The 27,449-nt window shown below is 41.1% G+C and overlaps 1 protein-coding gene across 2 annotated transcripts in view; it reads right to left on the bottom strand.

The window, feature by feature from the left end:
* Positions 1-27,449, bottom strand: part of THSD7B (thrombospondin type 1 domain containing 7B) — a 633,259-nt gene that overhangs the window by 374,021 nt on the left and 231,789 nt on the right. The window lies entirely within an intron of this gene.

Raw genomic sequence — 27,449 nt, 5'->3', positions numbered from 1 at the left:
TCCATTGGACTTCAAGGTGATTAACTGGATCTGTAAATGCTGCTTGTTGTTCTCTGGCTTTAGACAATTGCAAAACACTTGGGACTGTGTTTTATGGCAAGAAGACAGGAAGGAACACAACTGACTCTCCTATCTGAAACACATCTAATTAGAAGCAAAATCTTGTTATTCCCATCAGACCTCTGTCTGGATAGGAATGGTTAAGACGATCCTTGAGCCTAAGAGGACACACACCATTATTTATACTGGCATATCTCAACCACAGCAACTCTGTACTCTTTTATCACCTAATTTCTCCTGTGATAACTATTCCAGTAGTGGAAGCAAACAGCCAAGCAGATAATAGGTCTAAAATCCCAAAGGACTATGCAATATAATGGCCCAGATGGTGGTACATGCTACAGAGGGGTCAGCAAGAATGGAGAGGTATCAGCTGGGGGCATGAAACTACTCAAGGAGAGCTGTTGTGCTGGGCATGAAACTACCTACGGAAAGGCCTTGTTTAAAAGTATTGTTGTGTATCGGTCAACCAGCTGTTTTCTTAGTTATCATAGATATATATTTAGATCGGAGCTCCTGTGCTGGTTTAGGAGGCCTAGAAAAGGAAAGGAATAAAGAACTCCCCATCTCATCCCTAGGGATGGTTGCTCAGCAGCATCAATGCTAATGAACAGAGAGTAGCAACGGGAAGCTGGTGTCTCCTCTGCTCTGTCAGTGCCAGAGATTCACAGGGGCCCCTCTGAGTGTTGTCATGTGCAATTAGAAGAGCAGAGGAGATAGGCAGGAAGTCATTCATCCATGGTTTACACAGGGTATTATCTCCTTGCCTGGCAGCTTGAGCACAGATTGATTAACAAAACATTCCATTTAATAATATTCCTGTGTAGTGGGGGAGGAGGAGAGAGGCAGAGAGAAACCCCAGCAAAAACAGAATGAAATAATGAAGAAGCAAGAAAGAAAAGAAAGCACCTCATTTTGTGGCAACAACAACTTTTCAAGATAGGATAGGTCAGCAGATCCCCAGGGAATATGAAAAAATGCAGATAGACAGAATATTTAGCTAGACTATTACTAGTGGTGGTGGATCAGATAATGACTGAATGCGGATGCTATGGAGATGTTTCCCAGTCCAATCAGGCTCCTCATTATCTGCAGGTACCACACTGGTTACCAAATAGGTTCTATCGCACCCAAAATATCAGGCAAAGCAAGATTAGGGCATAAAGCCGCTGCTTTTTTGCCACTTCTGTGCAAGTAAACAGAACATTTATTTCACAAGCCAATCGCAGCTACTTTATTTGGGGATGGAAAGACAGAGATACTGAGAGGCAAGTGGTTGTGGAGGTGAATCCCAATGCTATTTCTATTAGGAAGTTTGTTAGAAGAGAAAACTGCAGCCCAAACTTCTGCAAGTGTTATATTACTATACTTCACCACATATTTGTGTAGGGAGAGAAAATACATTATTTCATAATGATTTCTCTGGCTTAGGGGGATAAAGCCCCCCCCTCCACACACACACACTTTTACATGCACTTGGATGAAAACCTAGCTACAGTGCACACAAAGGAACTTCTAAGTAATCTTCCACTATGCCGGTGCTTTGAATACTGCCTTGCTCCTCCTATAGCTGATGTAGTAGCTGACTTGCAAAGAATAATGTTAGTTGTGGTTGGAAGCAAAGTTGGCCCAAGACTTTTGGTGCCTGAGGCAGCATGGCATCCTTCCCAACTCCATTCCACGAAGAGAAGCTGACTGGACTGGCAGTTAAATCTTAGTTCAGCACTGGGGATGGGACAGTGTCCTCCACTTGGCACACGTTGCTCCAACACCTTGCCACCACTCACTGCATCTGTCACCCAAGGCGGTATCTTTACTCTGCTTCATGTAAGGGCCAGTCCTCTTAGAAAGCTAAGTATATATTTTTTCTTGGCTATATATTTAAAGCATAGAAGCATTCTGCCGACTAAACATTATTTACCCATGATATCACACTGGCTTGTCCTTCTACCAGTGGAGGTTGATCCAAATCAGACACAGCCCCACCAGCCTCAGCCAGCTGCCTGCCTGCCTTCCTATCTATGACCATTCCAAAAGGATGGCATTGTCAGCTTGCTTCTCCTTGGTCTCAGTGTTGCCCTTGCAGAATTCACCAAGGAGGATGACAAGAGCAAAGCTGGATTTAATTGGCTCTGCCCCCTCATTGTCTCTGCCTCTGTCTACCATCGACTCTGGCTCCACCTGTTGTTGGCCTTCCACCCTACCATACCAATGGGCACCAGCTGCCACACCAGTTCCCTTGACTGGTGGGTGATTTGCCAGTGAAGAGTGTTGACGTAACAAAAAGATTGTATTACAAGGTTATGAGTCAAAACTTGAGTTATCAGTGACAAGAGAGGATAGATAAATATTTGGGAAGCCTATTGCTATGAGTTGTTTTTTTAATATATATCAAGTATTACAACACTTGAAAAGGACAATTAGAAAGTACAGTGGTCAACACTGTCTCCCTGATGGGCTATGTATCAAAGATGCTGGGGAAAGGAGGAAATGAAATTTTAGTAAAGTGTAGCCTAAAGCAATGTATTTCCCCTCCCCAATTATTCAACCATTTTAAGAGGGCAGGAATTTTACCTGTCATGCAAAACAAGAGAAGCCTGGCAAAGAAATTCACAAGCTATTAACCTTTCCTGATTGGAGTCTTGAACATACAGCTAGAGAAGGTGGCTGCATGCTACCTGTTGTCAAGCTCAGATTTGCTTCTCAAGTATATTCTTCCTCTGATTTATTACTGTTCTGATAAGATGGAATAATATTGCATCATGTAAGCTGCTCCAGGACATTGGTATCCATTGTCAGAAGGGCCAACCACATTCCTGGCCTCTCTCGCCAAAGCAATCATTGCTACAGCTTCTTCTGGCTTTTGCAGTTCCACTTCCTCTCCTCATGCTTTCTTATTTACATCCAGTGATTCATAGTTCATACCATATTTAAGGGCACATGAAGAAGCATTATAAAGTTTGACCACAGTGGTGGTGGCGGTAGGCAAGGGAAGGAAGAGCAATTGGAAGAAAATTGGAAGTTCCTCAGAGAAGTTCCCTGGAGAAGTTGAATCAGCTTCACCTGACCCACAGCTCACCTATTTCAAAGCAGGGCTCCATTATGAATGGAGACAAAATTAAAAATCATTATCAACCTCAGAAACTAGTTTTTGAACCTGACATTGTGCATGGTGCATGATGGAACATTAATGATGTAACTGAAGATCTCTGGAAACTGCTTTATTTTCACCTGCCCTGCATCCACTTTTAGTAGCATCATGCATGGTGGTTTGCTGTTTGGAAAGTCAACTCTGACCCCATAAAAATGTTCCCAGGAATGAAAGAGTTTATTGATTTAACCAAATATAGAGTTGCCATATTTCAAAAAGTGGATATCTGGACACAAACGTTGTTGAGCTTTTTTTAGCTTTGCTTCAAGTTTTCCATCCAGACACTGCTTTCAACTATGTCCTAGAAATTCTGGATGTATGGCAGCCCAAATAGTCAGGATACTCACCCAACAAAAAGCTGCTTATCTGAGTGATCCTGACATGTATTCACAGCAATTACTGAAAGCTTACTGAAGGCTTAATTGAGAATAAGTGGTTAACATTAAAGAGTATCACCACTCTAATTCTCTTGGTCTAAATGCACATAATCTGTTTTAATATCAGAGAAGATGTTTCTGGGAACATAATAGCTGAGCGTTACGAGCCAAATAAATTAAATTATACATACCAAGCTAATTATGGGTACTGGCAACACCACTAGGGAAAATGAGTTTTGCCATTTGCCAATTCACTGGGAAACTTTGTGGTATAAAATTCAGAATGAGGGGTGCCTGTGATGTTTTGAATCTATGCTCCCAGCCCAGAGAACTTTTTCCAAAGTTTTTAAAAAGATGTTTGAGAGGGTTTGTTTTAAAATAACTTTCATTTGCATAAACATACAAGTGGTGCTTTTAATCAAAAAGAAAAAGCAGGAAACCTCCTTCCTCACAAGCATGGCACAACTGAGGATTAGATCAACATTTCAATCAGTGGCAACAAAGTCTGTTGATTGCAGTGCAAAGACAAAGAGGGAAATGAGGTCAACCCTACTTCTTCAAACTGAAAGGGAAAAGGACAGGTGTTTTACAGCCACTCCCTGTGCTGTAAGGGAATCATTGGGATTCCCTGTCTCATCCTTGATGCCTTATGCCTGTTCTGACAAGACTGTCCCTGAAAAGCACGTTATGGTTCAGGGGAATTTTATTTTCTTTTTTACTGCCAAGACATTAGCAGACTTTAAAACCTTCTCCATAAACCAGAAGGTCTAGAAACTTGTTTTCTTTTTCAAAGGCAGTGCAAGATTCCTATATGCATGTACATAAACTTGGTTTCTGGTCACTTGAGTACTCAGCCCTTGATTCAACTGGTGTGTTAATTAACTAAACAGAAGAAGTGGGATTCTCATGATGTGAGCTTATATTGAAAATAGAGCTTAATCTGATAGCTCATCCACATATGCCAATCATGTGTATGTGTGAACCAACCCTAAAATTCTAATATAATTCTTCCAAAGAGTTTTCTGCATAGCATTTCATGACCCTGATTATGCAGACTTCTTGACAGCAGTGCAATTTAATCTTTTCTAGTTTTGAAGGCCTTTTGGAGTCTAATACTGAAATTGCCAGCAATTGTATAATTGTAAACCAAGCTCCCTACATGTGCCTTTGTGTGACAATTTTAGATAGAGCAGTCAGAATAACCTTGCATTGAAAACTCAAATCTGTTATGGAAAGAGGGAATGGCTGATATAAGAGGGTAGGCACAGCTGACTTTGGAATTATATGGATCATATAAGAAAATGGTATTTAAAATATTTACATCAGACCTGCACAGTCTGAAACCCACGAAGTCAAACACAGCACACCAGCCATGCATGACAGCTTCATAAACACCATGTTTCTCCTGCTAGTCTGGGCATTTCTACTGCTGTTGAACTATATTTATTTGACTTGATGTCTTGTAAATTGAGCAGGCTTGCCTTTGCATGAATATCTGAGCACTAATACAATAATTTAATAAATAGGGATGCCCAATGCTTCAAAAAGGTTGTTTTTATTTTTTTAAAAAAATAACTAGTATTTCTTAAAAATAGAATCATACACCCATAGAATCATAGAATTGTAGGGGGATCCTGAGGGTCATCTAGTCCAGCCACTTGCAATACAGGAATCTCACCACTAATTTAATAACACGTAGAATAAAGCTTTTAGGTTGGGATTCAAAGAGCGCCTCCTAAGAATATGGATTAAGAGAAAGAACACAGAACGTGTGTTTGGGAGCTGTCCATGGTACTGTGAAGACAGCGTTAATTGTTAGGAAGTCAGGCTGATCTTTATGAGGGAAATATGCAAGAGTGGAATTCAAGCATCTTTGGATCATTACAGCCAGTGATACTCAAACTGGGGTGTAAAAGGAGACCTAATGGAGGGCACAAATTACATGGGGAGGGGGAATAAGGTTCTACAGCACGTGGGAACTTGCTTCCCATATCCATCTGGCAGAGGACCCTTCCTGATTCCCTTTGAATTAGTGGAGATGACTGCACCTCCAGTGCCCTCATGAACCCAAACTGATTTTGGGCTAAAGAAGCTCAGGAAGAGCTGCTTCTTTATTCTGCTGATGATTGCTTCCTGATTTGCTATTTTAATAAAGAATCATATATGTCCTCTTCTAATACTCCTCTTGCTGTTTACCTCCAATTTATATGATCCTTGCATGCAGTAGCAGTCTAGATGCAACTGAAGATTAGTCTCTCCACATGCTTATCTATGCAGCAGATTACTAATATTAGGTTAGGAGGAGATAAAAAAGGAGCCAAATTCAGAAAGTCTGACCAACGTTGTATAGAAGCCTCAAGGTGCTACGCAAGCCCTCTCCTCTTATGGCTCTGTGGGGATTAACAGTGCTCAACTTCTCACAAAGGAGTTGTAATTAATAAAGCATTGTTCCTGTGATTAGTAAGACTAAAATCCACTAAAGAATATACACAAAGCTCCACAAAGCCTTTTACCAGCTTTTAGATAGCAAGAGACCTCCTCCTTGGGTGAACACCTTTCCTTTGAATTCTCTGAGAATTAGAGAATAGGAGTGAACAGACTGCTATTTTACATAGAATCATAGAATCATAGAATCATAGAGTTGGAATGATCGCCTTCAGGTTTTAGCTAGAATCCCAAGATCATCAGCCAGGTTTTAGTGAAGCATAGTGGTTCATGGAGCAGGCATACATTTAGAATTAAGAAAAGGATAACTCTGAGCAATGCTTAGCCCAGGGAATTTGTTTTCAGTAACAGAACACAGCTTGCATTTCTGTCACCCACAAACCCAGACTGGGTTCTGCTTCCTAAGGATCCTTAATTTCAACAGCAAAATTTGAGTCGGAGCCTTTTTTCATTTATTGCTATTGTCAAAACATTGGGAGTCAGAAATCTTTGTAAACCTACTGCAAATCACCCAGAGATCTACCAGTAGAATCTGCTCTACTTTCTGCCCACCTCTGTTATAGATAATATGAGGAAGCAGAAGGGTCTGATCTGTCTCCTTTGCAAATGGAGTCCAAGAAGATCCATGAATCTTCTGCTTGCATTGTGCAACAGCCCTCCTGGAAATTAAATGGTGACCAGTCCCTCATCCCACATGATGGCATGGGCATGGTCCTCTAAGAAGGGGCAGGGTTTTTATTCAGTTGCTGTGGTTATTTGAATAAAGCAAGACATGGATAAGTCTCTTTCCCAACTTGGCTTCTTGAAAAACCTCCACAGGCATTTAGATCTAAACAACCAGTTCCTTTCTTACATTCTTGATTTTCTGAGTACTAGAAACCAATCATCTGGTATATTTACTAAGCAAATTATACTTCAGTTTTGAATCTGAAGCAAGTGAAATTATTTTAGGCAAAAAATAAAATAAATCACTTTTCCCCCTTGAGGATATAACCAACTGCTGGCAGAGCTCTCTGTTCTTATTAGTCTGTGTTGAAGTGCTGCAGGATTACTTATAATTAACTGTCATTGTGTCATTTCCCCCCTAACTACTCAGATTAATAATTTTATATACATATACATATAAAGATCAGCAGCAAGCATGATTAAAACATCTCTATTCTGTTCTCGTACAGTTCTATTACCTTGGTCTAAAACATTCCCCATCTTGGCTTATTTTTACTTCACAATATACATAGCAGTGTTTCTGACAATAACAAACTGTGCAGGGGGATGGGCTATGTTTGAAGATTAACATTCAGAATAAAAATGGCAGCTTCTTTATCTAGTCCTTGAACTTACAGGCTCTCAGTATGTAGTAGCCTAAGGCTTAGTCACTTATTTTTAGAACTGCTAAAGTAGTCAATTGATTAGCTCTGTATTTTTTCAAGGTAGCCATTGTCGATTGTATACACAAAAATAATGAAATCCACATCTGTGATGTCACTTATGAAGCTGTAATTCACTAGTTGCACAAAACCATTTGTATAGAACTCCCTCAGGGTCTTTCTTGTGAATCAAGAACACCTAGGTTTATATAGTGCTGAAGTAGAGCTAATCTTGATCCTATGCCAGAAGTGCAATATTTTGTTCCCAAACAATGGAAAGAGGTTGCCTTGCAACAAAGAAATTGCATGATAGCTGCTTTTTAACAACAACAAGAAGAAGAAGTGTGCATTTACTGCATTTATCTAGTTTTTGTATTTGGCTTCTCTAGATTGGGCATTCTGTTGCACACATTGCACGGGGCTCTATAGTTCTAGAGTCTACAATTACAGAAAGTTGCTCATGCGGGTCTGCATAGCCTGACCCACAATGGCTAAATGCAGGTAATCAACCATATACTGAGACTTACCAAGAGCTAGATAACCCAGGCAGACAGCAAGGGAGTATGTCAAACCCTGCTAGTCACCACCAGTAGCAGATGGTGTGGTGGTGCAGAGGCAGTTACCTGACCATGCAGAAGGTGAGTCACTGCTGCTTAGGCCGTGAGGGTGATACAGTGCAAACACATTGGCAGGAGTGCCAGATTGGTTCTGCTGATACATTTCCACTGCACTGTGCTTGCTCTGCCACCTCACCCCTGCCAGTAAGCATCAATGACTCACTGCCTAGGAGGTCAGGAAAGTGCCTCTGCTCCACCATGCCATCTGCAACTGGTGACCATACAAGGTTAATGGGCTGCATTTAGTGTTGCGAGATCTTGTACAATAAAACATTGTGAAAAGATAGCAGACTTCGATGAGCTCATCAGCTTTCTAAAAACCATCTTTAGCTTGCAGTCCTGTTCACACTTGCATAGGAATAGGTCTCAGTGAACACAGCAGTACATATGCATAGGGTTGGACTGTTAATTATCTTGATTCAGGAAGAAGCTGAGGAGGAAGAATTGCCTGACGACCTGCCCACCATCCTGCTGGTTATTTCTATATCGCCCCTCACATACAGACATATTGTGAAGGGCTTCCACTATTATCCTGCCTCAAACTCAGCTGTGGGTGGAGAAAGTGTTGACTCCCTCTTCCTGCTGCTGCTGTGAGGCAGCCTGGAAGGGCAGCAGAATACAGCCCCGGCCTCAGCAGAGCCCTGCGCCCAGCCCAAGGGTGCAGCCCCCACCCCATGTACAAGGGATGGAGCACAAAGGCCTCGCCGGAGCAGCGACCCCAGAGTGCAGAGATGCAAAGCTGGGGAGGAGATCCAGAGACCTCCGGGAGAGAAGGACCAAAGAGGCCATCAAGGAGGGGAGATGACCCCCATCAAAGAGGGGAGATGTTCACCCCCAGAACCCAGAGAGAGACAAGTGCTCAAGGAAGGGATACACTCCATGCCTGGAGCAGACCCTCCCTGCCGAATGCTTTGCCTCACCCATGCCTGCGTTCATCCGTCGCTCTCTCTTCCCTACAAAGACAGTTGCAATATGGTGGGTGAAGCCAGAGCAGTGGGCCAAGCAGACGTGCCAGGAGGCAGAGGACAGGGCCAAAAGGGAAGCAGACAGTGGCTGAAGCAAGACAGAAAGCTTCGGTGGCACACACATACACACAAACAGAAACCAAAAAATCCCAGGTTGCCATGCATGCAGGAAATTCCGGACATCTCTTAAAATTCAAAAATTTCCTGCCAGCCACCATTTTAGGCATCTGATTTCCATACATGTCCAGAATTTTCCAGACGTATGGCAAGCCTATGGACTGCAGAACTGAGCAAAATGTTTTTGCTCTTATTTCTTGCTTGCTTCCCCCGCCCCCCCAATGAATTTGTAAAATGAAAAGTTTGGGCTCTGTGCCTGTCTGGGTGTCACTCTGATTGATTCTACATCCTTCATCAAAACTTGGAGATATTCTTCCTAATCTCAGACAAAAGAGGTTGATTATGATTACTTCAGTGTGATATACTCTGCACACGAACATATATTATTACTTCACATTTTCATGACTGAGCCATGCACTGTAAATACATTCTGATGCGCTCTGATGTGCCCTGGCTCAAATGAAGCAATCATTGTTTTCTCTGTTGGTTGGAATACTTGATTCAAATTTAAAGGGTGGAAAATGTTTTGGAAAATGAAAAGTTACATTTACTTTAGGGCAAGGAAAACTGCATGCACCTGGAAGCAAGTGTTACTTACTTCTATTTTTAAAGAATTTTTTGCTTGTTTAGCTTTTTTGGCAATGGATGTTAGGTGTAATCAATACAGAAATTGAAAAACATATCCATATGATATGGCTTGATTTCTAAATAAGAGGTATGGAGTCTGAATATCATACCTGGATCCTCTTAAGCAAAATCTCCTTCTCTGTCCATAGATGTGCAGAGAATGATTGATATTTTGTTTAGTGAGAGGACAATGGAATTCTGCATATGTTTAATGGCACACTTTCCTAAATAAGTGGTGTGCAAGTCCTGGTTTTAATTTTTTGAATGTTAAATGGTTCTTGCTCATAATTGTATTGTTTCATTCCTTTTGTAAACCACTTTGAGCGGTGCATAAATTTAATGGGCTGAAAAAATAAATAAATATTGTAAGGTTGAAACTTGCAGCCCTACCAAGTAAAAATCTTACCAGCCGCCACAATCAACTGTCGTAGAGTAAGGGAGCTGTTTCGCTTTTGTCCTAACTTAGCAAAGTTGGTGCTGAGGAGACATTTGTGGGGAAGGATTTCCACTCACTAAACAGAAAAGGTTCTGTGTGTTCCATTCCTGCTCCCCATCCATTTCACCTCTAAAACACATCTCTGAGGGAGGGATTTTTATTTTATTTTTTTCATTTTGTGTGATAAGGTTTTTATTCTCAGAAGTTATAGTCAGGGCAGAACACTCTGAAATTTTGTTGGAGTCAGACTAGAACCCTGCTTTCCAACCCTTTTTAGGAATCCATGTGCTAATTGCTACTTATTGTTTGCCACCCTGGGCTCCTTTAGGAGAAACGGCAGGATATAAATTCAATAAATAACATACTATCTTCTAGGCTATGTATGTTCCAACCTGATTCATTAAACGTGATGGCTGAAACAAAGACAATAAAAGGAACTTTTTTAAAGTATGCAAAGTATCACCATTCCATGTTTTGATTTTTTTAAAAGAGTTTTATCTCTGTGCTCCATTTGGAAAGATTGGGTGCTAACGCAGTTTTCCAGTCTGTAATATTTCCAAGTCACTGGACAGATTCCTAGTCGTTTAATAACTATTTGAGCAGCCAGCAAAAAGGTGCATTAGCACTAGGTTAACCTAGCTATATAACTCAGATTTCAGGTGTCTACATAGATAACGTTTCTATAAGCTTAGGAGTGATTAAAAAAACAATCACTTCTGTGATATGTTGTACAACAGTAGCTAGTTTACAAAAGAATCGGCAACAATTATTTTAACAGCTAGGCAACATAGTACCAAATTGTTCAAAGTCTCCCCCATTTTCATTTCATTCTTGATGTACATTTTGCTACACAAGCAGTCCCCTATTATTATAGGTAATGCGAGGCTCTGCTCTGCAAACCCATAAGAAAATATGCAGCATGTACTGGAAAAACAAAACTGAGAAAGATGACTAGTATCCTAAGAGGAAACAAATGCACAAGCCAAGTGCTTGAGGCAGTGACCTTGGCTGGTTGCATTTCTATTGGGAGAAGGTTTTGATTTAAGAGCTGTTTATGTGAAGCATAAATGGTTGCAACCTGAGCAAAGTTGTTACTGATGGTTCATATTTCAGAAGCTCCATCCATAAGAAGTCGAGAACTTTTTAGGGAGTTTGCTCCTATACTTTGTGAGGGCAGAGCTGTGCATCTGAACAAACTTACGAGCAGCTTTGTAAGTCTGTGTTAAGCCTTAGGCCAGGGACTGTCTTTTCATTTTCATTTGTAAGCTGCTCCAGGTCCCTGTTTTTGGCTGAAGAACAGGATAAAAATGTGTTAAATAAATCAATACAATGTTAGAGAAGGCGACAGCAGAAAACATCAGAAAGTGTGCTTCAAAAAGAAAGGAAAGGGTGATGGTTAGCTGTTATATAGAATAATTATCAGCCGTAATATTTGTATTTTTGTTATTTTAAACATGTTACACAAACTCAAATGGTTTTAGCAGATAATGAGAGAATATAGTAGTATTTTGCAAAATCTGTATCTAGGAATGAGCACAGCAGTCTGGAAATGACCTACCACATGTGGAAGGTGTCTTCCGCTCCCACGAGGGCAACTTTACACGCTGACAACAGGATAGGGCAAGAAGACCAAAACTCTGGTGTGCATCTGCTTGTTCAACATAGGTAATGTGATATATCACACAACCTCTTGCACAAGTAGATGTATGAACTGCTAATATAGCACTGTGTGAACTCCAGCACAGGAATCTATGTGTCATCCACTAATAATTCACTCAGAGAAGGACCATAGCTCAGGAGAACATCTGTTTTGCAATCAAAAAGTCTTAGTTTCAATCCCCGGGGCCTCTGGGTAGCCTTGGGAGAGACCCCATCACTTCTGCCAGCCAGTGTAGACAATACTGAGCCATTTGGACTTGTTATAAGGCAATTTCTATGTTTCATAGAAATATTTCAAGGGTGATTCATAAGAAACTCTTCTGTAGAGCTCAGAGCTCATTTCCAGGTCTGTTCCACAGGTGAAAACTGATAGCATTTTCTTTTTATACCTATTGATACCTGACCTAATTTAGAATGCCTGGTGGTCAGATCAGCAATAAGGCTTCTCAGTCTGTCTCAGTTCCTTGTACAAGACCATGTTGTCTGGGTTGGTCATAATCACAGCATCAAATGGCACATTCACATATGAGGCTGCAGTAGTCTGGAGCCTCTTGCATCATTTACATTAACCCTGAGTGCTGCTTGTATAGATGTGATGCACATGAACACTTTGGACAAATAGATTTTACATTCACAGAAGAACCCTAATTAATGAAAGGGCTTGTTTAGGTCTTAGAAGTGAAAGTACTATGTGTTGGAATGGTTCCTACTACTGCCTCCTGTTGGAGGAGCTGACTTTTAAGATAAGGTTCAGGTGAGTCCACCAGCAGTAAAATAATCCACAACAAAGACGTGTAAACCTGCTGGAAGATAGATGTCTACTGGTAGATCTCTGGATTATTTGATCATTTTCCAGCGACACATTGCATCCTGGACCTTTTGCCAAAAATTGCTTTTGCATAAGACTTTGTAAACACAAACATAATATTTTCAGCAAGTTCATGCCCACAGTTGTCCATAGATTTCTACATGATGGATGAGATCTTGGATGCCAGGACAAAGAGTTTTAGTGTTGATGAGCTTTAGAAGATTGCTTTTATAGCTCCATTCATAATCAAAATCTAAAATCAAATGAAAGGAGCACAGAGGGAGAGCAGAGGAGACTCTTGATGAACAATGTATATACCCTCAGAAATTGACCATAAATAAACTGCTGTCTGTTTCAAATCATGCTGATGAGAGAACCCAATTTTTTCGCCACAAATGATTTATTAGGAATGCAATAACATGGAAATAGGAATTCGTGCAATCTTAGCCTATCTTCCATTTTATGTAAAGTTGCTGTCTTAAGCTGCCAAACAAAATCAAATGCAAAAATGTAATAAAGGGAATGGAAACTTCCCTTGGACTAAAAGTTACTGCTTGCCTTTAAAATACACTTAAGAAATAAGTGCCGAGGCTCATTAATCTTGTTACCTATACTGCACAGGACTCATTTTCTATTTGACAGAGGGTAAAATACATTTTCCATTGGGAAACGGAATGGAAAATGTATTATACATGCAATTCATTTTTAAAAATCAGCTTTTGGGGAGGGGATGGATCTGGTAGATTTCAAAAGCAGATGGGAAGTTTAGAAAAAGGCTACTTTGCACAGCCCACATTTTGCAAGGCTGAGATTGCTTGCAAATCCCCAAGACTGGAGATGGCAGACAGCTATAGTTGTAGCTGATGTGCAATAATTTCGTACCGACAAGCCAAGAAGTAATGCAATATTCATATGAAATGAGGTGAAGCTAGCTCCTGTAGCACAGAGGCGTGACACAATAAATATTCTAATTGGTTAAGTTGAGAAGTACTCTGAAGTCACATTGACATCAGTGGGATTATTTGCTTAAGAGAGTGCCACTCATGCAAAATGAGAATTGCTGTGTTGTATTCCATCCATAATTGGCATCTTTCTGAAGCAGCTGGTGGGGGGGGAGCTGTTTTTTCCCATGATAACCATGGCATCTCCTTTCTGTTCCTATCAGGAGACATCCCATGTTCTCCCCACTCTGGCACACTGTGAGCCCACACTAGGGACAACCCAGGTTCAAACTGGCTGCACCTTCCAAACACAGAGCTCCATTTCTTCACATTCCCTGACTGTTTCCCATATTTCTTTTCCACCTCTTCTTCAGTTGTCAGCCCCACTGTCTACATACTGACTGCAGAGAAACCTGGAGCAAAGTTCTGCTTTTTTGCTTATGTTACTCTGTAAAATGCTGCACGGTGCAAGTGTTTTAGTATGTATGTATAAATAAATAAATAAATAAATAATGTCACCATAATACCATATAAACATCACTCCTATTTTTGGGTATAGACCAATGGAAAATGCATCATTTTCATCCAGTCCAATTGTTGGCAGAACAATTCCATAGTTTTCATGCCTCGTTCATGCTGCCAAACAGAATATTAAAAAGTGCACTGGACTTTAAAACAATGTACAAAGTACTTTATGATCGTCATCTAATCAATATTTACAACAGCCCTGAAAGTTATTGTGGGTTTTAAAAATAGAAAGAAAGAAAGAAAGAAAGAAAGAAAGAAAGAAAGAAAGAAAGAAAGAAAGAGTCAATTATTAATCTGAGTGTGGCAACATTCACAGCAAGGCTCAAAGGCCCATTATTGAATACACTGAAGATTATTTTACTACTACTACCATGCTATGTGTGAAAGCATAGCTACCATCCTTTGTTGGATCAGAAATTAACTGACCAATATTTCATCAGTAAGTGCAAATGACAGCTACTATTCTGGAATCTCTAAAGGCATTAAAGAGACAGTTACCAAACAGTCTCCCATCCAGAAACCAGCCAAGTCCAAACCTGTTTCACTTCAACAACATTTCTTGTTCACTTATCTTGCTACAGCACTAACACCTTTTGTGGAGGGTCACACTATATTTGTAGTCTCATACGGATTTTTCCTACCTTAACCAATTCTCAACTGCATTGCAGTGTACAGGGAGGGAGGTTCCCCCCCCCTCCCTGGCCACGAACCAGACAAAAAACCACCCCACTCTAAAAGGGTGTAGCAATGGGTGGCCAAAATTGACCTGAGTGTAACATTTTAGATTACTTTTATCCTTGTCTTTAATGACAATGTTAGTTTAACAGGAGGCTATCTTAGTGTTCCACTTTGCAAATGAGTGGTTTTCTCAGCACTTTTCCTGGGACTGAGTCACAGAATTGTATAGAAATGTTGTATCAGAAGCAGTCAGCTTTGTGTAATCCAGTTCCATTATTATTCAACTTTAAAAACAAGCCTTTCTTTAATTTTAATGTAGTCTGCTAAGTGCCTGCACTCATCTGCAGCTGTCAAAACAGAGGATATCCAAGCATAATATTTATCTCATTAGTGTAAGTAAAGAGGTTGTAATTAGGTGGATGTGATTCAAAATTATCTTGCAATTTGTCACCAGAATTCTTGACATAAAGCAGATAATGTGACTTTTTATTGGACTAATTTCTCTTAGTAGAAGAGAAGGCAAGAGTCTGAGCATCCTTCTGCAGGAGAACTTTCAAAATCTGCAGATACAGGTTCTTTGTGAGGCAGGAAAAAATTAATTCCTTGGCTAGTCTCCCTCTCCAGCCCAAACTGGCAATGGTCCCCCAAATAATTGAGCTATTTAATGTGACTTGCGATGAGAAGGAAGGGAAAAACCCATTTACTTGTCATTTACAAAGAATGATGTTAATTTGCAATTAGATAACTGAAAGCATTAACCTCTCAACGTATCTCTTTCTTCAAGCTGTGCAGTATGCTAGAATTATGATCATCAGCCCTCAGAACTGCTAACTTAGCACAGTCAATAAAATCAATGTGTTTTGGGTGCAAAAAGTCAGCAAAGAAAACTCTTTAGAATGGTGCAACAGTCTTTGGTGATGGAAATCTTTCTAAATATCTGCACCTAAGACCCAAAATAAGTGGCCTGGAATATTAATAATTATCTACTAATGCACTTATAATCAAGTGAAAGCATATGTGCATACAAGGAACTGAGCTCATTCACACATGCCCATAAATCCTTTGATGATGGGCAGAAGTGGACCATTCAAAGCAGGGGTGACTAACCTGTGGCAGACCTGGAGTTGTTGGGCTCAAACTCCCATCAGTCCCAGCCAGCATGTCCAGTGGTCAGGGATGATGGGAGTTGTAGCCCAATAACAGCCAGAGTGTCACAGACTCCAGAAGTAAACATGTTGCCAGGAACATCCATATATTTAAGGCTGAAGCCATTTGATGACAGCTCTCAGCACATCTGATTTACTGCATTGTGAAGAAACCTTCACAGTGATGGTGACAACTGATGTCTGATAAAAATGAACATATGATTCTCAGATCTTGTTTGAGAGGCTCCTTCCACATGGGAACAGTGCACTCTGTTAAGAAAAAACTTGCACTACTCTTGGGAAGATGAGGCTGCCGTATCAGTTTTGTTTTTGAATTGTTTTTATATATGTTATTGTTTTAACTGTTTACATATATGGAATTGTTCTTGCAGGCAGAATTGTTGATGTTTTTAGTGTGAAATCTCTTGATATCCTATAGAGATATATATTATGGGAAGCAATTTGTAAATGGAATCAAATAAATAAATATGCATTTTACATTGGACATTGTGTGTGTGAGCAGGTATGTGTGTGTGTACATAAAAATGAAGCTGAAGAGGAACAGGGGACCTTAACGTGCCATTTGATCATGGCTATTGATCATTAGGTTTAGTGTCAAGAGTCAGGTTGTTTTTTTATTGTGAATCCTGTGTCAGGTTGAAGACATCATTTTCATATCCCCTTAGCAATGTGGAAGGGTAGAATCATTGCTCTGCATTCTGATATTATACATGCTGGCTTAGAAGTAAATATTAGTTTATGTGGCCTCAAAAGTTCAGATCCTCAGGCATTTAAGAGAAATGTGTGTTCTATCACCTTTTGGCTAGTGAGAGATTATGTTTTTTATTGGCAAAGGAAGATGTGTAGAAGCAGGTCAAGTAGTCCCTTGAAAAGCTGAACTTGCAAATGGTGGGCTCCTGTTTTCCTTCTCAGTTTCTCTGGTGAATTTCTAATGGCAGGTACTTCATGTGTCTGGAGGATTCCTTTCCGGAGATTGCTCCAAGGGTTTTCTCACCTCAGCACACATTTGGATATCTTTACTGGCCACCTATGACAGCCTTGAGGTTAAGGACAAGTTTGCCTTGAAAGGTTAACAAACAATTGCACGTCAGTGAAAAGTCATATAAGAAAGACGATGAGCACTGACCATCAAGACAGCTCAGAGTTCAATTCTGTAGATGCCTACTCAGAAGTAAGTTGTTCATTTGCCCCTCCCCTGAGCAAAGTATGTATAAGGACTACAGCATTAACAATCAAAGAGTAATATGAAAAACCAAAGCAGTAAGAAAAAGTATGTGAAATAAAAGCTAAAAGCAATAATTTAAGAAGGCTTGGAAAAATAAAAAGGTGTTTTAGCCAGTTACCAGAAAGTCATCAGAATGGGTTCCAGATATGAATTCAGAGCAGGGCCTCCCAAGTTTATCTTAATGGACTGGGCAAGCTGATGTGGTAGAAAGCTTAAATATATATTTAAGTACTATAGATTTAAGTATTTCTCGTGGCCTTTTAAAGTTTGAGCCTAGATGAATAGATTATTCTCACCTTTTATTGGCGTCTGTATAGGTAAGTCGCATCTGATGTGAGGGTTCAGTTTGGGGGCCCACATGTAAACACAAAACCCAGTAAAGCCAGGAACCCCAGGAACCAGCCTCCACCCCATAAGGTGGAGGGCCGCTTATTGAGCTCTGGGAAGGCTTTATGAGGGCTCTAGGATGCTGCCAGAGCCCTTCCACCTTTTCCCCAAAGCCTGGCAAGCCCACAACTGCAAGTGTGCACAAAGGGTGGGAAATAAATAAATAGTAGGGAATGGTGAGGTTCCTCTGCTCTCCATTTATTTATTACCCACCGACCCATGTAAAGCTGTGATCGCATAAATGTAACAAGTGTAAGCTGTGAGTTACCTGTATTTATTTATTTATAAAACGGCTGACATACTGGCCCTTCACACAGCTACGAGTTCCCCAGGAAGTGTTCTTGTTAAACCACTCTGAAAAATTGTAGGTCTGTGATGGAACATATATTTAATACTTGCTAATTTTTATTTTTATGTATCCCCCCCACTTTATTTGCCAGATAGAGAATAAATAGCAAAAGCACATTGGGCAAATATCCAGTAGGTTGGTAATAAAAATGCTGTGCTCCATATTTTTGGTACAAATTTAGCCCTTCTGAGATAATACCTAAAGAGAGTTTTGTTGCCTAAATGATGCAGACCTTGGCAGTTTGATGGTGACCTGTGTGACTTGATACATCTTGATTAGCATAGTTATTTGCTAGTCTTTTTTCAAAAGGTGAGGTAATCAATTTTAGGTCAAAACAAAAATGCCACATATTACACTGACTGTCCAACAGTGGTGACATCTGTCATCAAGAGTTACTGCAGCAGATGGCACTATGCCCTGATTGTTTGTGCCAGGCTACTCTGGGGGATAATTGTTCCAAGACCTGTCCATCAGCCGAGCTTGACACCACTAAGACTGCAATCCTGTGAACACTTTCTTTGGAATCAGCTCCACTGAGTTCAGTGGGACTTCCTCTCGGGTAAGTATGCCTAGGATTGCAGCCTAAGCCTTCTTTAGTGCAACAATAGCAATGGCAACTAACCCATGGGCCATTTTGGGTATACATTGCTGAATGAATAAATAAGGACAACAACTTCAAAGACAAATTTCAACTTACATACCACAACATAATGGGCAGGTTCTGAAACTATTTTCACATATGAAACTGTTTTTATATGTGGATTTTTTATATATGGAATTGTTATTTTATATATGGTATTGTTTTTGAAATCGCTTTCTGATATTATATGGGGGAAATTAATAAAATAAATATGCTTAGTGTCTATGGATACATATTTTTGTTACCACAACACCATTGTGTATGTTATCCATGTGTTGACCCTTGATGTGATACACTGCTGTCTTTTACTGTGCAATCCTATTTATGCCTACTCAGAAGTAACTCCTATTGAGTTCAACAGGACTTGCAATCCTGAAAAAATATGGCAAATAGAAGGGTGTTTTTCACCCTTACTGTTTGCTGTGCTGGAGAATGCTCTTTGCCCCTCGAAATTGCAAGGAGAGGGAAGGGTTAAACCTCCCTTCCCTCTCTATTGTGATCCCCATCAGGATCTCTGTCCAGGCACTTACTTTCATTTAAAAAAAAATCATTTCAAGCTACACATTTAAAGTTGCATGAATTTAGGCCCTAAAATGTGGAAATCATACCACATGGATCATACCACGTGGCAAGATAACTGCTCCTGAGAATCTGCCCTGCAAGGGAGATCTTGATTGATCATGACTGGTTGCTACCGAGTGCTTTTGGAAAGGTAAGTTTTGTTCTGACCTGAAAATAAAACTGTGCCTATAAACTCCAGTTACTTTCCCTGAATGTTGACACCCAGGCTACATAAAAGTGGATGAGCAATTCGACAGCTGCCAAGGTCAATAAGAGTTATGGTGACTTGCTGAGTAAGTCCTGGTTGCATAAATTAAAGCAGCTTAAGGGCAGCCTCAACATGCACAAATATGCAGCTTATCCAAAATGCTTTTGAACTTTCAAGAATTAACCTGTGGGTGATTTATCTCTTGCTACCTGTAGATAAGTTATGTGAAGCAAATGTTATTAAATCAAAGGCGACTCACTGAACCCTACGGTTATGCCTCACATGCCACCTTACTGAGAAGAGGATAAGATAGAAATACAATGGTTTTATTTATTTATTTATTTATAAATAAATAAATAAATAACCTGCCTCAGGAAAAGCCATGGGATGGGTGGTGGAATTGAAATGAATCAAAACTACCCGGGTGGTTTAATGCACTTGTACAAAAGAGACAAAGAGTCTTCTTGATGAGCTCATAAAAATGGCTGCTTCCAATGCATTTGCAATGTCCCAAATAGGAGTTTTTATAGTGTACATCGGAGATAGTGGCTGCTTCCAGGCTGTCAGTATTTTGGGGAAGGGATTTGATGGTATCCTTTTGGGACAATTAAAGTGGATCAAAGGGCCTGTCACCCTGCTGCAACAAAGCTCCCCCTCCCCCCCCAAAAAAAAAGCACTTAAAAAAAATCCCGGTTGCACTTTTTTCAATTTGGAGAGTGACAAGGAGATGCTCTGAAAAACGTGGGGTGAATGGATGGCTAACAAGAAGAAATGTAAACAAATCAGAATGAATACTCAATAAAGTCAATAAAGGAAGAGACACATAGATATAGAAATGGGAAACAGGACCATCTAATTGTCAATAAAGTCATGGCTTCCCCCTGAACAATCCTAGGAGTTGTTGAGAGTTGTTAGGAGATGTCTCACATTAGAGTTCCCAGAGGGATTGATTGTTAAACCACTCTGAGAATTGTAGCTCTAGGAGGGGGAATAGAAGGACCCTTGCAACTGCAGCTCCTAGGATTGCTTTATATGTGTGGTGTGTAAATGCAGCCCCGGTCTAACTTTGCACAAGCAAATGTAGATGAATTCTCAATAAACAGATCATCTGGAAAAGTCCAAGGGCTGGGATACATCAGAGCTCCTCAGATTATGATGAGCCCAACCTCTCCTTCCACAAATCCACAGCCTACTTAAGGTTGAACTTGGAATTGATCTGGCCTCAGTTCATTCTTGAGCAAAAGTCAGTGGTAACTCTCTTATTAACAGGATCTTTTTCAAAGAGTTAACTCCAGACCTGCTCATTCGCAGAAGTGAGAGCAGATTTTAGGGGACACTGGGGACTGGCAAGGGAGAGGGGTTGTCTCTTCCCTTCCTCCCTTGGGAGCATGCAGTTGGAAGAATTCTGTTCCGTACAACTCTGGAGCCAAGCCAATGTTTTAAAATGTTTGACTCATGTTGTCGTCCCCCTGCTCCCATACTGCAGCCTACCTAATTAAGGGCAGGAATGAATGACACCAGGTAGCATGAATCGTATTTCACATACAATCTCTTCATTTCAGTCCTGTAGGGGAAGCTTATTCCACAAGCCAGTTAAACAAGACCTCTCAGATTTAAGCTGATTAATGGCCACTTCACACAGCTTGAGTTAACAGCATGCCTTGCCAGTATGCCGTTTGTTCATAGTAAATGGGATTATGGGATGATGACTTTACAGCCACAGCCACCCAATACATTTCAAGCATGTTTAAAGCACATGGCTTCACCGAAAGAATCATGGGAACTGTAGTTTACCCCATCGCAGAGCTACAGTTCCCAGCACCATTAACAAACTAGTGCCCAGGATTCTTCAGGAACTTTAAATGTGCTTCAAACATTTGCTGTTTGCTATTGTACTTTGTTATTGTACTGTGTCACTTAGCCACCTGTTTTCAGAACTTCCTCCAAGTTCAGAAACTGTGTATGTCAGGGCACAAAAGAAATCAGATGGCCATACATGCTCAGTGGCTGCATGAATCAGACCTGACAAGGGTACTATGGCTTAACAGATTTATGTTCAGCTTGCCTCGTTTCCTTCTCTCTTTTTAAGTGATATTCATGTAATTGTATTTTTGGTTTTTATGGAAGCCGCCCAGAGTAGCTGGGGAGGCCCAGCCAGATGGGCGGGGTATAAATAATAAATTGTATTTTTGGTTTTTATGGAAGCCGCCCAGAGTGGCTGGGGAGGCCCAGCCAGATGGGCGGGGTATAAATAATAAATTATTATTATTATTATATTATTTAGATAAACAGTCTTTCTCTTACACACAAAAAAGTTTCACAATACAAGATTGTTCACAGTCTCCTCCTGAGCCAAATTCTTAGGCCCTGTTAATAGATCTTTCATAATGAAAGTGCTGACACACTCTTAACTGAGGTGCTGGGAGCAGTAACAGTAGAATAATTACAGTGAAATAAGTGTTACGGATGGTGGGGCGGGGGGAAATGAGTAGACAGATCTCTCTCGTCCTCCTTCAGATATTAGCTTACACTGCACAGGTTTAGAACTGCCAAAGAAATATTGCAAGTAGCTGTGCTCCATGGTGGGTTCCCCCCTCCACATTCCAAAAATTGGTAATTGACCCTCTGAGGAGAGGGATAGCCCTTTTAAATGTGCTATTGACACTAATGAAGCCTCCAGAAAGCCTTGGCAATATCTTACATGTACTGAATGGCTCATAATCATTTTGCTGCCTGAGGCAGAGGAGAAAATGGCCACTCAACTCAAGCCAAGGAGCTGAGCACCAGAGACGGATTTAGGGCAGCGTAGCTTGTTCCACCACACTGGGCACTGAACAGAAGGCAAGAGGTGTGTACCTTCCAATGAGGCCCAGAGGAAAACTGGAATGCGTGTCTCTGGGGACCGTGATCTCGCAGGAGCCTGGTGACTCACACAACAGCACAGCACCACAAAACACACGTCTTTCAGAGCTGTGATCTTGCGAGAACCAGATGACTCGTGAAAGCACGGTCCCCCAAAACAAGATGCCATGCTTAAATCAGGACATTTGAGGGGTATGGCTCTGCCTGCCACTGCCTCTGGCTCCATTTCCTGTCTGGGCTCCCCACGGGCACCAGGTATGACGGCCCATCTCTGTGAACAAGAGAGATCAGAGCCGCCTTATGCAGTAGAGGCCTTGTAAAGATTTCTAAGGAAGCCTAATTGAGCCCTGTCAGACAAAGCTGCAAATCCAGAATCCCCCAGGACAGAAACATATATTGGGAGCGGAGCTGCCATCTAATTCTACTGCTTCCCAGTGGTGAAGCCTAGTCTGCAGGGATTTGAGGAACAGAAGTCCCGCTACTATTAAGTTGTTTGTGGGGTTCTAAGTATTTGATAGCCTTGTGAACAATCTAAACCTTCCTTGATTTCTCATCTCTTTCCAACAGTTATAAATAAACCAAAGTCACTTTTTACTTCTTCTGGATTAAAATCTTATTTCTTCCCCTGGTTGGTGGTGAGCCACACTATTGAAGCTGTTGCTCAGCCTGAAGGTACCACAGCAATAGATGCCGTACATTTATACTTGCTTGGGATGATATTTATGATCCAGCTCACTGTGCAGAAATCATAGGGAAGAAGCAGACATCTGCAAAGAAACCACCATCAAATCCCAGTGGTGATTTGATGAGAATCAAAACCTACAGAGGGTTTGTCTACTCGATAGAGGTTCTAATATAAAGTTGACATAGTTATTTTACATTAGGAGATTACCTTGCTATACAGTATACTTTGATTCATGCTAATGGAAGCCTATGTGCACCACTGTGAGGTTTGAATACAGATAAAGCAGGACATCATTTTTAAGTGAACTAATGAACAGTTAGTATGTTGAGATTCGTAAGATATGAGACCTTAGCCTCCATTGCCCATTGTAACTAACAGCACAACCATAATCACATCCACTCAGAAGTCAGTCCTATTGAATTCAGTGGGACTTACTCACAGGCAAATGGGTCAATGATTGGCATCCAAGTCTCTAATTCAGCCTTTCTCAACTTTGGGTCCCCAGATGTTGTTGGCATCAAAGCAGTACAAAGTGAATGTGAGTTAAGTTTTCTCATCAAATCAGACTGAAGGTGCTTTAGGAAATAAAACACGTCGAAAAGCAATATTTGTCAAGAAACTACAGAATCAACATGGAATGTGGCTAAAGTTCTGTGAATAGAAGTTATGGGTGCCTTTGCATCCCCAAACTCCATTACCCCAGATCTGTAACAATACCCAGAAATTGTAGGGGCACTAGAGGTTGCCATAGCATTAATATTGAAATAAGCCATAAACAGTCAGCAAGGAAAGCGTGCCAATTTTTCACAGACCGCAGCACCGTGGTATTGCAAAACAGATGCATAAAATCCATCTTTGTTTTGATCATACCAGATAGTAAGATATCTTAAAACAGCAGAGATCCTAAAACAGTAAACCAGTAAATTATATATCATGCTGGCAGCCTCCTCACTGACTAATGTGCTATTTTTATTGAGAGGCCATAACCAGCAGCAGGCAATCATTTTTTTAAAAATCATTTTAACAAACATCAGCCATCTCAAAATTTAAAAGCAATGCAACTGGCTAAACAAGTAAAATAGACAAATGTTTCAATTTATTTTGGAGTCCCCACACCAACATTTAGGTGAGATCGAAAGCACTGTTATCTCAAAGTACATTTTCATCACTCACTAGGACATAGATGGTTATCCTACAAGTATTCTGCTTAAATGCAGTGAAAAGAATATTTTATATGTTCCTTAAATGGCCCGCAGAGCTTCATTGATTTCTTTTAATGTTATATGTACCTAAACCTAGTGATGAAATGGTAGGCCAAAAAAGCTTGGAATAGGGTGGTATTCAACTAAGTTTTACTCAGAGTAAACCCAATGAAAGTAATGGACCTAATGAATGTTCATTCATTTCAGGGAGTCAGTTCTGAGTAAAATGTAGTTGAATACCACCCATAATCTCTGAAAAGTCAACAACCCTAATTCCACTGCGTTTTTCGCCATATTGTAGAAACCTTTTGGGTTTGGTGGAACGTGGGTTAAGATGATATCTCAAATTCAATTCCAAATAGGCTCTTCAATACTCCTAATTGGCTTGAGCTTAATGCATCAAGAAAGCTGCCTCCTCCTTTATGCTATCTTATGTTTTGTGGTGGATGGGACTGTGCCCCCCTCTGGCATCGCTTATGATGCACCTACTTGTGAGCAGCCATTGCCACCAGCCTGGAGCTCCCCTGTCCTCACTGTTGCCCTTCCCCAGCACCTCTGCTGCTGGGAGGGCACTCTCACTGCACCACTGCCACCCATGCCCTGCTACTAGAGCCAATGCTAGTCCCTCAGCAAAGGTGCTATCTGATGACACAAATCAGCAGTCAAGCCACAATGACACACAGCAGCTGCAGCTTCTAGGCCAACCTTAAGAGCACAGAGCACAGAGCACATTGCAATAAACTAATCTTGAAGGCACCAGTATAGCTCAGTCAGTGGACCATGAGATTCTTAATCTCAGGGTCATGCGCTGGAGCACCACGTTGGGCAAAAGAGTCCTCCATTGCAGAGGGTTGGACTAGATTACTCTCGTGGTATCTTCCAACTCTATAATTCTATTATTCTAATGTGTGGACAACTGAGGTCATGCTGTTTCTGTTCAGGAATGGCCTTAGCTGCCCTACTAGCCAGATACTGGTAAAAGCTATTCCTGGGTACTTCTCTTGCTTGCTTGCTTTATTTTGCCTAGCTTTCCTCCTGGACATTGGTTGTTAGAAATACGGTAGTTTTTCCCCTTACCTCCCTCCTTTGTGTTGATTTGTCCTTATTTAATTCTGTTGCCTTATCGTTGTAAGACAGTGAAGGAAAGTTCTTGCTTATGGCAGAGAAAACGGCTTTAAAACGTAAAACCATCCCATTGGAAAATAGAAATATTGGCAAAATTCTTGCTGCCGGAGTGCTAAAAATTTAGCTTTTGTAGATGCTTCCATTTAGTAGCAATGAAAGCAGAACAAATAGCAGCACTGGCATCCTCCACATTTTATTTAGATTGGTACATAGTTAAAGAGATCTGATAGCTGCAATGGTTTTCCTTTATCCCACATGCCCCTCACCCTGGAGATGAATGCCCTTGCAGTGAGAGAACACCAGTTTTGGTATTCTTATTTGGCTGAGGCAAGAGTTATTAGCTTGGGGCTTCAGTGCTGCCCAAGGCCATATGAATGCCTGTGTTTTTCAAGCTTCAGCTGGTTTATTCAGGAGTGAACAGGCTAGTTTATTTTGAAATCAATAAAATAAGCAATCTTTTATTAAGGCATAAAATTGTTCTCTTTTACCTTTACCAAAGCCAGGCTTTTTTGCTCAGCCTTACATTTTGTTTTCCTTTGGGTTCTTATTTCTCCCTCTCCTCTCTCTAACTGCCACTTGATCAGTCTACAATATCCCCCTGCTGTGTTATACCTCAAAACATGTTCTAGTTCTTTAGGGTTTTGCTTTTCCATCTCTCTCTCCTTTTTATGTTGCTCTGTCAGTTCTTAAAAGGCCATAAAAGTGAATTTAGCATTAAAAGGAAGCTTCGGTTTAGCAGATTCAGGTTTCTTTGTCCTTTGTCCGAAACAGCAAGATTTAGCAAACAAGAACCAGCCAAATAAAATACACGAGTTCCATTTTGGGGTCGGATGTGGACTTGTGTTGTAACCTGGAAGATTGCCCTATATTCTGTTACAGCTTTTAATGTGTTAATACTGTGTTCTTGTGTTACCCTTCAAAGGCTACATTTGAAAAGTATTGCTGTGAGTTTCGTGAGGGGTGGGAGGGGTGTGTTGTATGCCCGAGTTCCTTCTAATCCTTCTAACAAGAATCCAGTAGCTGGAATAGCAAGACAAGTGTCTTGATAATGCCCTTCCATAGTATGAGTTGTTAAGGCAGCAATGCCAACTTGGCCCCATGACCATGGGTGCTCAGGGCCATGGGTGCCAGGCAGTGTGCATGGCCCTGACACTGAAATTTGTGGGTGCCTGACCCTTTCATGCGGAATTTTGTGGCTGCTCGGGCACCCAGGGCTACAATGAGTTGGAACCTATGCGTTAAGGTAACAAAGTAAGTGGCTCTGTGCCAGATGACAAATGGAAGCAACCCTTCCCCCTCAGCTGCCTGCTAGTTAGAAAGATGAAAGCCAGAGTTGAGGTGTGTGAACTAGAAGCTAGAGGCTAGGAGCAGGCAAAAGCTTGAGAGAGAGAGAGAGAGAGCCATGCCTGATGACCGCTAGAATACAAAGCTGGGGCTCTGTGAAAAGCAAGACCCTCTTGAGGTCTCAGTGCTGTGAGTCTCTCAATTGCAGGCTCAGGCTGTTGTTGTTGTTTAGTCGTTTAGTCGCGTCCGACTCTTTGTGACCCCCTGGACCAGAGCACGCCAGGCACTTCTGTCTTCCACTGCCTCCCGCAGTTTGGTCAGACTCATGTTTGCCTTCGAGAACACTGTCCAACCATCTCGTCCTCTGTCGTCCCCTTCCCCTTGTGCCCTCAATCTTTCCTAACATCAGGGTCTTTTCCAGAGAGTCTTCTCTTCTCATGAGGTGGCCAAAGTATTGGAGCCTCAGCTTCACGATCTGTCCTTCCAGTGAGCACTCAGGGCTAATTTCCTTAAGAATGGATGCGTTTGATCTTCTTGCAGTCCATGGGACTCTCAAGAGTCTCTTCCAGCACCATAATTCAAAAGCATCAATTCTTCGGCGATCAGCCTTCTTGATGGTCCAGCTCTCACTTCCATACATCTCTACTAGGAAAACCATGGCTTTAACTATACAGACCTTTGTTGGCAAGGTGATGTCTCTGCTTTTTAAGATCCTGTCTAGGTTTGCCATCGCCTTTCTCCCAAGGAGCAGGCGTCTTTTAATTTCGTGACTGCTGTCACCATCTGCAGTGATCATGGAGCCCAAGAAAGTAAAATCTCTTACTGCCTCCATTTCTCCCCCTTCTATTTGCCAGGAGGTGATGGGCCCAGTGGCCATGATATTCGTTTTTTTTGATGTTGAGCTTCAGACCATATTTTGCGCTCTCCTCTTTCACCCTCATTAAAAGGTTCTTTAATTCCTCTTCACTTTCTGCCATCA

Source organism: Podarcis vaucheri (genome assembly GCF_965113315.1).
Source record: "Podarcis vaucheri genome assembly, chromosome: 1".
Taxonomy (NCBI): Eukaryota; Metazoa; Chordata; class Lepidosauria; order Squamata; family Lacertidae; genus Podarcis; species Podarcis vaucheri.
This window is presented reverse-complemented; position numbering and strand designations above follow the sequence as displayed.